The sequence below is a fragment of the Oryctolagus cuniculus genome, chromosome 6 (assembly GCF_051225735.1).
Source record: "Oryctolagus cuniculus isolate XC-2025 breed Fujian yellow rabbit chromosome 6, ASM5122573v1, whole genome shotgun sequence".
In the NCBI taxonomy this organism is placed as follows: Eukaryota; Metazoa; Chordata; class Mammalia; order Lagomorpha; family Leporidae; genus Oryctolagus; species Oryctolagus cuniculus.
The window spans coordinates 50,359,341-50,369,417 of NC_142872.1; the positions used below are offsets into that span (position 1 = coordinate 50,359,341).

The 10,077-nt window shown below is 39.1% G+C and overlaps 1 protein-coding gene across 2 annotated transcripts in view; it reads left to right on the forward strand.

Moving 5' to 3' along the window:
• Positions 1-10,077, forward strand: part of GABRG2 (gamma-aminobutyric acid type A receptor subunit gamma2) — a 103,935-nt gene that overhangs the window by 63,153 nt on the left and 30,705 nt on the right. The window lies entirely within an intron of this gene.

Consider the following 10,077-nt stretch of genomic DNA (forward strand, 5'->3'; position numbering starts at 1 on the left):
ACTATGCCATAGTGCCAGTCCCAATAAATAAATCTCAAAGTATGTCACTGCAAAAATTAAAAGAAAAATAAGGAAGGAGGAGTGGGAGAGGAATGTAGGTTCAGAAGTGTCATTATGTTCTTAAATCTGTATATATAAAACACATGAAATCTGTTCCCTTTATATAAATAAATTTTAAAGTTTTAATAAAAAAGAATACACAGCCAGATAGATAAAGTCAGTATGGTGTTTGGTGCAGTGGTTAAGATGCTGCTTGGGACACCTGCCCCTAACTGGCCTGCCTGGGTTTGAGCCCCAGCTCCACTTCTGATTGCAGTTTCCTGATCAATGTGCATCCTAGGAGGCAGCATGTGAAGGCTCAAGTACTTGTGTCCCTGCCAGCCAAGTAGGAGACCTGGAGGAAGAAGTTCTCGGTCCCTGGCAGGCATTTGGGCAGTGAACCAGCAGATGAAAGGTGGATGGAAAATCGTTCTCAATCCCTCTCTCTGCCTTTCAAATAAAACAAAAGTAATTAGGTACTTTTTAATTTTTTTTTTTTTTTGACAGGCAGAGTGGACAGTTAGAGAGAGAGAGACAGAGAGAAAGTTCTTCCTTTTCCGTTGGTTCACCCCCCAATGGCCGCTGAGGCCAGCGCGCTGAGGCCAGCGCACTGCGGCCAGTGCACCGCACTGATCCAAAGCCAGGAGTCAGGTGCTTCTCCTGGTCTCCCATGCAAGGACAGGGCCCAAGGACTTGGGCCATCCTCCACTGCACTCCCTGGCCACAGCAGAGAGCTGGACTGGAAGAGGAGCAACCGGGACAGAATCAGGCACCCCGACCGGGACCAGAACCCAGGGTGCCAGCGCTGCAGTGGGAAGATTAGCCTATTGAGCCGTGGCGCCGGCTAATTTTTTTTTTCAAGATTTTATTTATTTATTTGAAAGTCAGAGTTACACACAGAACGAGAAGTAGAGGCAGAAAGAGAGAGAGAGAGAGAGGTCTTCCACCTGCTGGTTCACTCCTCAATTGGCTGTAACAGCCGGAGCTGCACCCATCCAAAGCCAGGAGCCAGGAGCTTCCTCTGGGTCTTCCCATGGGGGTACAGGGGCTCAAGGACTTAGGCCATCTTCAACTGATTTCCCAGGCTATAGCAGGGAGCTGGTCGGAAGTGGTGCAGCCGGGTCTCGAACCAGCGGCCATACGGGATGCCAACACTGCAGGCGGCAGCTTTACTTGCTAAATCACAGCACCGGCCCCAATAATTAGGTACTTTAAAAAGTCTTTCCCCCTCTTCTGACTTGCAATTTTACTTCTCAGTGAGGCCCTTTAATGAAAAGAAGTTTTTAACCTTAAAGCAATATTTGTTTTCTAAAGTGACAGACAAAATTTGCACACTTATTGTCTAAAACATGGTGTTTTGAAGTATTGTTAAGTATTCTTTCCAAAAATGATAGCTATGCATTGGGATTTATATGATAATCAGGTATACCTAACCATTCTACTATGTAGATGTTCTTCAAAACATAATTTTTCATGCAATGCAATTTTCTTTATCATATGTGTTTTTTGTGTCTTTAAAAAGTATTGGCTTTTTTCAGTCATGAAGAACTTCTCTTACACTACATTATAGAAGTTTTATTGTTAGTACATCTAACATTAAGAATTGTTTCCATATATGGTGTAATATAGGCATCAATATTCAAATTTTACCAATGGATATTCATTAGATCTATTGGTATTTATGGAAAAGACTGATTTTACCACAATGCTTTTCAGTAGCAACATGGAAATGACTTGGATGATGATGTATGTGTTTCTGAGACTAAATCCTGTCGAATTTTCTTTCTAACTTACTCCCACTGCTACAGTAATTTACTTACTTTCGATAAATTCTCAATTTTATTTTTATCTTGGGTAATACTGGTTCTTGTATTTTGTTTGAAACAATATTATATTTTTAAAAAATATTTGGAAATAGAGTGGACATGCATTAAACTTGTGAACCAATCTGTGGATGACTCACATCACTACATCAAGTTATGCCTGTTTGTTTTTTTTGTTGTTGTTTTTTTTTTTTAGGATTTATTTATTTGGGGCCGGCAATGTAGTACAATAGGATAAGCTTCTGCCTGTGGCACCAGCATCCCATATGGGTGCTGGTTCAAGTCCTGGCTGCTCCACTTCTGATCCAGTTCTTCACTATAGCCTGGGAAAGCAGTAAAAGATGGCCCAAGTGTCCAGGCTCCTGCATTCGCAAGGGAGACCTAGAAGGAACTCCTGGCTCCTGGCTTTGCATAGGCCTAAGTCTGGCCTTTGCAGTCATTTGGGGAGTGAAGCAGCAGATGGAAGACCTTTCTCTCTCTCTTTCTCTCTCTCTAACTCTACCTTTCAAATAAATAAATTTAAAAAAAATGAAGATTACTTTTTTTTTTTTTTTTGACAGGCAGAGTGGACAGTGAGAGAGAGAGACAGAGAGAAAGGTCTTCCTTTTGCCATTGGTTCACCCTCCAATGGCTGCCGCGGCCGGCGCACTGCGCTGATCCGAAGGCAGGAGCCAGGTGCTTCTCTTGGTCTCCTATGGGGTGCAGGGCCCAAGCACGTGGGCCATCCTCCACTGCACTCCCTGGCCACAGCAGAGAGCTGGACTGGAAGAGGGGCAACCGGGACAGAATCCGGCGCCCCGACCGGGACTAGAACCTGGGGTGCCAGCGCCGCTAGGTGGAGGATTAGCCTATTGAGCCGCGCCGCCGGCCGAAGATTACTTTTTTTGCTTGAAGGCAGGGTTACAGAGAGAAAGAGAGAGAGAGAGAGAGATCTTCTATCTGTTGGTTCACTCCCCAGATGGCTGCAAGGACCAAAGCTAGTGCCAGGCTTAAGCCAGGAGCCAAGATCTTCATCCACTTGTCCCACATGGGTGGCAGGGATCCAAGTAAACCATATTCTACTGCTTTCCCAGGTGCATTTGCAAAGAGCTGGATCAGAAGTGGAGCAGCCAGGACTTGAATCAGCACCACCGTATTATGCCAGTGTTGCAGGTGGTACTTTAACACCTTATGGCACTACACTGGTTCCAATATCTAGTTTTGATGAACCATAAACACATTTCTCTTTTATTTTGATTTTATTTATTTTTCCCAATCATATCTTCCTCTGTATACACATATATGTTTACAGGTTAATTATATTTTTTCATATTTTTGTTTGGTTTTGATGCTGTATATACAGCATCATTTAGATTTTCATAATTTCCATTACTATTACATAGAAATAAAATTTAAAAGATACACTACAGGAATATTAGCAAGATAAAGTTGGCTTAGTTATACTAAACTTCAGAACAGATAATTTCTTAATGAAACATACTACAATGAGCATACTTTAAAAAGTTTGTAGAGGGGCTGGTGCTGTGGCATGGTGGGTAAAGCTACCGCCTGTGACATCAGCATCACATATGTGCACCGGTTCATGTACCAGCTCCTCCACTTCCAATCCAGATCACTGGTAATGGCCTGGGAAAAGCAGTGGAAGACGGCCCAAGTGCCCAGGTCCCTGCAACCATGCAGGAGATCCTGAAGAAGCTCTCGGCTCCTGGCTTTAGCCTGGCCCAGCTCCAGCCATTGTAGCTATCTGGGGAGTGAACCAGTAAATGGAAGATCTCTGTCTCTCCCTCTCTCTCTGTAACTCTCTCATATATAATTTCAAATAGAAAATATTTATATGAAGTATTATTCAAACATACATAGAATTTTCAGAGTAAATGAATAAATCTGAAAAAGAGAACCAGGAAGAAATGAAACAAGGTGAACCCACAACAATGGGCAGAACTCTGGGGAGCTGGAGGAGGTGACCTACTCTTCCCCAGGACATTCAGACGCTGACCATGATAACTCATCCCTGGCATGGATACTCGTACACAAAGATTGTTGTGAGTCTGAAATGGCCTGTGAGACCCCCAATGCTGGAACGAGAGAGGACCCCACTGACCCCCCAGCCACAGACAGCGGCAGGGCTGTTCACGGCCACAGTGGCCTGAAAAGGCACCGAGTGGAGTTGGAAGATGCAGATTCAGAGAATTACTCCTCAGAGAAGAAATTGAAAACATGATAAATACAAAGGGAAAACAAAAAGCTACAAAAAGTAGCCTTATTAAAAAAAATTCTTGTTTAGTGAACACAGAGGAAAGGAAAAAAGTATTAAAAGCCCATAAAACCAGGGCCTGAAAAAAAAATAAACAAGGCGAAATAGTATGCATAATCCTGTTAGTTTTTGAAATATAATTTAAGAGAGAACTAAGGTAAGAGGAAGAAAGTAAGATAAACTCTCAAAAAGAAAACTACAGGTAAATGTACTCACAGCAAACGTAATAAAATATTTAAACAAAAAGATAGTGTGCTGACAAAAAAAATATTCAAGAGACTGAAACAAGAGAAGCAATTATTTGAAATCTGTAAAATATGACATCATACTGAGAAAGGTATTATAAGGCAGAGACAGAGAGCAAGATAGAGGCAACTGCTTCTTGGCCTTTTGGCTAAGATCAAGTGTATGGAGAGATAGAGGAAAAAAGAATGAAAGAAGAAAAGAAAGGAGGGAGGGATGGAGGAAGAAGAAAGAGAAGGAAGGAAGAAAGGAAAGCAGGTAGGCATTGTGGCATACCGAATAAAGTCACTGATGCTGCATCCCATATGAGTGCAAGGTCAAGTCCCTGATGCTCCACTTCTGATCCAGCTCCCTGCTGAAGGAGTCTTGTGGAAGACCTGGAACAAGCTCCTGGTTCCTGGCTTCAGCCTGGCCCAGCCCTAGCCATCATGGCCATTCAAGAAGTGAACCAGCAGATGGAAGATCTCCCTCGCCCTCTCCCTCTTCCTTTCCCTCTCCCTCTCCCTCTGCACTCTCCCTCTCCCTCTCCCTCTCCTTTTAAAAAATGGATCAAAGAACTAAATTTATGACCTAAAACTGAAGACTCTTAGAAGAAAACAGAATAGTCAGTCTTTAGGATTCCAGGTTAGGCAATGACACCAAAAGCACAAAACAAAAATTAGGTAAATTGGACTGTATCAAAATTTAAAAAGAGAGAGAGAGAGAAGAAAGGAAGGAATGAAGAAGAGAGAGAAAGAGAGAGAGAGAGACAATGTCTCCAATAAACATGGAGAGAAAGTCATAATCAAAGTGTTAAGAAATCCACTCAATTGTTACATCAAATGATGTCAGTTTATGACTAAGTGGAATTAATTCCAGAGATTCAGTAATGGATTAATATTACAAAATCCACCAGCAGATGTCAATTTTTTACAAACATCAAATTAAAGGAGAAATGGAGATAATTATCTTTGCAGATACAGAAAATTCATTGGTCTACATCCCATCGATGACAAAAACTGTTCGCAAACTAGGAATAGAAAGAAACTTCACTAATATGATGGTTTCTAAATTAAGATTTAGTAACAAACAGTATATTTAATTACAAAATACTGAAATATTCCTGCCTGAATTCAAAGACAAGTAAAGAATTTCTACCTCATTTTGAAGAACATTCTCAATAAATATTGCTGAAAATACCATATTTTATTGATTCTAAACTGTTTATTTGTTTTTCATTTGAACATCTCTAAAACCAAAGCACATTTAGAAATCAGCACTCTTGCACTATCTAGGGAATAGCTTTGAAAACACCCTAAAGTATATTAAACATGATGATCATTATATATTTGCAAATAAAATGCTAGCTTTTACAATTCAAAAACTAATTAGTTGCTTGAATATTCCATAAAGAATTAACCAGTAATCTTTGGAGTAAAACAGGAGTATAGATACTATCTGTTTTCATTAATACAACAGGAAAATCACCTTTCCGATATTATTTCAAAAGTGTGTACTACTAGGAATCAGTAGTGGATAAGATATAATCATCTTTATTGGGATCTGTAGCAGTTATCTACAAATAGATGAAATTTCCATTTATCTGTTCATTACATATTTTTCTATGATGATTGTATTATCTTAGAATAGTTGTCTATATTTATCTAGATTTCTATGGAATTTTCTGGGACTTGACTAGTAAAATATAATCTTGCATTTTCAAAACAAATACAAAAAAACTAGTTTCTCCCAGTTTGTCTTGAGAGTTATATCAAAAAGGGAAGGGAATATGTTTGCATGAATGTGCTTATGTGTGAATATATGTAATTTTGTAAAAATTGTAAATAGCTACCATTTATTGGATATATACTATGTGTTAAAGTTTAGCAAAGAGTTTTCTAGCATAACATATTTGAACAATATTATAATTATGAAGAATTATATTATTGTTTTCTATATGTAAGACAGTAAGATTTAGAGTAGTTAAGAAACTTGCCCAGAATCAGCTAGTATGTGGCAAAGCCAAGAAGTGAAAATTAGCTTGTCACCCTCCATAGAATGTGTTCATAACTGCTATGTTAATGCTTTTGTTTGTGAAACATTTAAAACAATTACCAATATAGAAGAAAAAAACAATTTCAAATAATTTCCAATATAAAATCTGGGGAAAATGTGATTCACTTATGTCTGCATAAGCAAAGTGTAGCAGTAAATGAGCATTCAAGATTACAAATAACTAGGGTTATAATCAAGTCTAGTATTGGCCCAATAAGCTCTTTGGAAGATACAGTATTTGAACTGAATCTTGAAATCAGATTTCAGTGTGCTGAGAAGACAGGACAAGCATCTGAACAGGGATAATGGCATAAAAAGAGGCTCAGACATAGGAATGGGAACATATATTCAAGTATCTGTGAGTGCTGGGTATTTCAGGGTCCAGTTAGTAACTGTTTGGCCTCCCATGTTCTAAAACAACTGAGAAGTAAACAAATGAGTAAGTAGAAAGTGAACAAAGCATCATTTCTACAAGCTGATATTATTGATAAAGTAGCACATACCTAGGGGAAAGTGTGTTTATAGTACTAAACCCTAGTACTAGAACCACTCACTCATGAGAATTAGTGGTGCCACTTCTAAAAGAAGAGAGTAGATAAGGTAATCTCTCTACTGAGTCCATCCCAAGAAGAAAGAGTGAAGAGTTGGGTAATGGCTGTCCAGTTTCTTCTAAATCTCTTTACTCACCTGTATTACTCACCTTCCTGACGCAATCTTTTCTAGGGTAGAGTGAAAGGACAGGCTGATAGTGTCAGTGTAACAAAGCGCCTTTGTAGGGGAGGGAACGTGAAGAGTGAAGATGAGGGGGGTGCCGCAGCTCACTAGGCTAATCCTCCGCCTTGCGGCGCCAGCACACCGGGTTCTAGTCCCGGTTGGGGCGCCGGATTCTGTCCCGGTTGCCCCTCTTCCAGGCCAGCTCTCTGCTGTGGCCAGGGAGTGCAGTGGAGGATGGCCCAAGTGCTTGGGCCCTGCACCCCATGGGAGACCAGGATAAGTACCTGGCTCCTGCCATCGGATCGGCACGGTGCACCGGCTGCAGCTCGCTGGCCGCGGCAGCCATTGGAGGGTGAACCAAGGGCAAAGGAAGACCTTTCTCTCTCTGTCTCTCTCTCACTTTCCACTCTGCCTGTCAAAAAAAAAAAAAAAAAAAAAAAAAAAAAGTGAAGATGACATGATGCATCCCTTTACCTGGCCACACTTGAAAATGTATACTAGAAATGTCAAGAATTGAATATTTTCCTAATTTGCCACATTGGCATACAATGCTAGAGATTCCTACCTTCTCTTAAACATTCCTAACAACAATTAGGCAGAAGAATTGAAATATTCCACGTCAAAGTGACTCAAAAATCTCCTAATTCACTTCAAAAGGTCATTACTTAAACATAAGAGCAGTCAGGAAATGAGTATGTTCTGACAAGTTTTGTTCCTTTTGGAATGGAAAGGTGGTTGTGTATCTAACCTAAGCATATGTAAAATGGTATCAAATAAAAAGAAAGGAAAGACTGTGGACTTCATTGTCTTAGGCTAGTCTGTGAGCTGACTCTTTATCTATGTTTTGGAATTTCAAGAGTACATGAAAAGTGAGACTCCACTTGACAACTTTAGATAGAATTGAAACTTTTTGGACAAGATAGGTGTTATTCTAGAATGAGGTTTTTCTTTCCTTTATTTATATAAAAGGAAGACATTTCCTATATCATACATACAGATTTACAGTCATAATGATACCACCACTCCCTTCTCCTGCTCACACATCTACCCTCTTACCTCCTTCCTTTCTTATTTTTTCTTTTAATCTTTACAATGATATACTTACAGTTTATTTTATAATCACAAGCTTAACCCTCCACTAAATAAAGAATAATTCAACAAGCAGTAAGAGGTCTTTCTATTCACATTTGATAATGTTTATAGGCTTAACAATGCAATACATTGTTCTCTGGAGTAATTCCAAATTCCTTTACATGACATACAGTTAAATTAATACTTCCTCTTCAAGCTCATCTTTTTCTACCTCCCCCTTCATCCAATCCTAACACTCAACACTAGAGCCAGAAGAACTGTTTATAATTCCACAAATATATCAGGCTTTCACATGGTTCAGGGGTTTGTATTTTCCTCTTCACTAAACGTTCTTCCTGTTTACCTCAATGACAACTCTGATTTCTCCTTCATCATTCCACGGAAACACAGATAGTCCTGACAATGTGTTTGAATCCCCATTCTCTTTTTATCCCTTTTCATGGCACTCACAAAAATACTTTCAGTTGCTTGCTTATCTAAAGTCTCATTGTACATGAAGGGGATCATTCAAACTGGGTCTTTATTTTTTTCTTTGGTATCTCCAGTTATTACCGCTGGGAGCGGCTTATAGTAGGTGATAAATAAACATTAGTTACTTTAAACCCATTTAATATTTAAAGGTAATTATCTCTTCCTAAACTTTCAAAATTCACAAAGTTCCAAAGATAATTTCAAGGCAACATCACCTCTGTAAACATAACATTATTACCTAAAATGTAATGTATTGAAGTGAAATGGACATTTTGAGATTTGATAATTGTTTCAGCCCTGTTTATTCTGTTGAGGAACAGTGTTTATTTTCTTCATACTATTTCTTGAACTCTTTTTTTCATCTATTTAAAATTATACCTTTAAAACATTATTTGTTTATATTTTACTTGTAGTACATAAGTACAAAAACTAGGCATATGCCATCTGTAATGTAAAGAGAAGAATTCCATTTACAGCAATTTGCTAGGGATCATATATGACACATAAAGGGTGTTCATCATTCTCTACCAGGCTTTATGTCACTTAACATGATGTCTTCCAGTTCCACGCATTTTTTTACTTTTTTTATTTTTAAACATTTATTTAGTAAATGTAAATTTCCAAAGTACAGCTTATGGATTACAATGGCTTTTTCACCCCCATAACTTACCTTCCACCCACACCCCTTCCATCTCCCACTCCCTCTCCCATTCCATTCACATCAAGATTCATTTTCAATTCTCTTTATATACAGAAGATCGATTTAGTATATTAAGTAAAGATTTCATCAGTTTGCACCCACACAGAACATAAAGTGTAAAATACTGTTTGAGTACTACTTATAGCATTAATTCACATTGAACAACACATTAAGGACAGAGATCCTACATGAAGAATAAGTGCACAGTGACTCCTGTTGTTGACTTAAAAATTGACACTCTTGTTTAGGGCATCAGTAATCTCCCCAGGCTCTAGTCATGAGTTGCCAAGGCTGTGGAAGCCTTTTGAGTTCACTGACTCTGATCATATTTAGATAAGGTCATAGTCAATGTGGAAGTTCTCTCCTCCCTTCAGAGAAAGGTACCTCCTTCTTTGATGGCCTGTTCTTCCTACTGGGATCTCACTCACAGAGATCTTTCATTTAGGTCCTTTTTTTTTTTTTCCCCAGAGTGTCTTGGCTTTCCATGCCTGAAATACTCTCATGGGCTCTTCAGCCAGATCTGAATGCCTTAAGGGCTGATTCTGAGGCCAGAGTGCTATTTAGGACATCTGCCATTCTATGAGTCTGCTGTGTATCCCGCATCCCATGCTGGATCGTTCTCTCCCTTTTTTATTCTATCAGTTAGTATTAGCAGACACTAGTCTTGTTTATGTGATCCCTTTGACTATTAGACCTATCAGTATGAT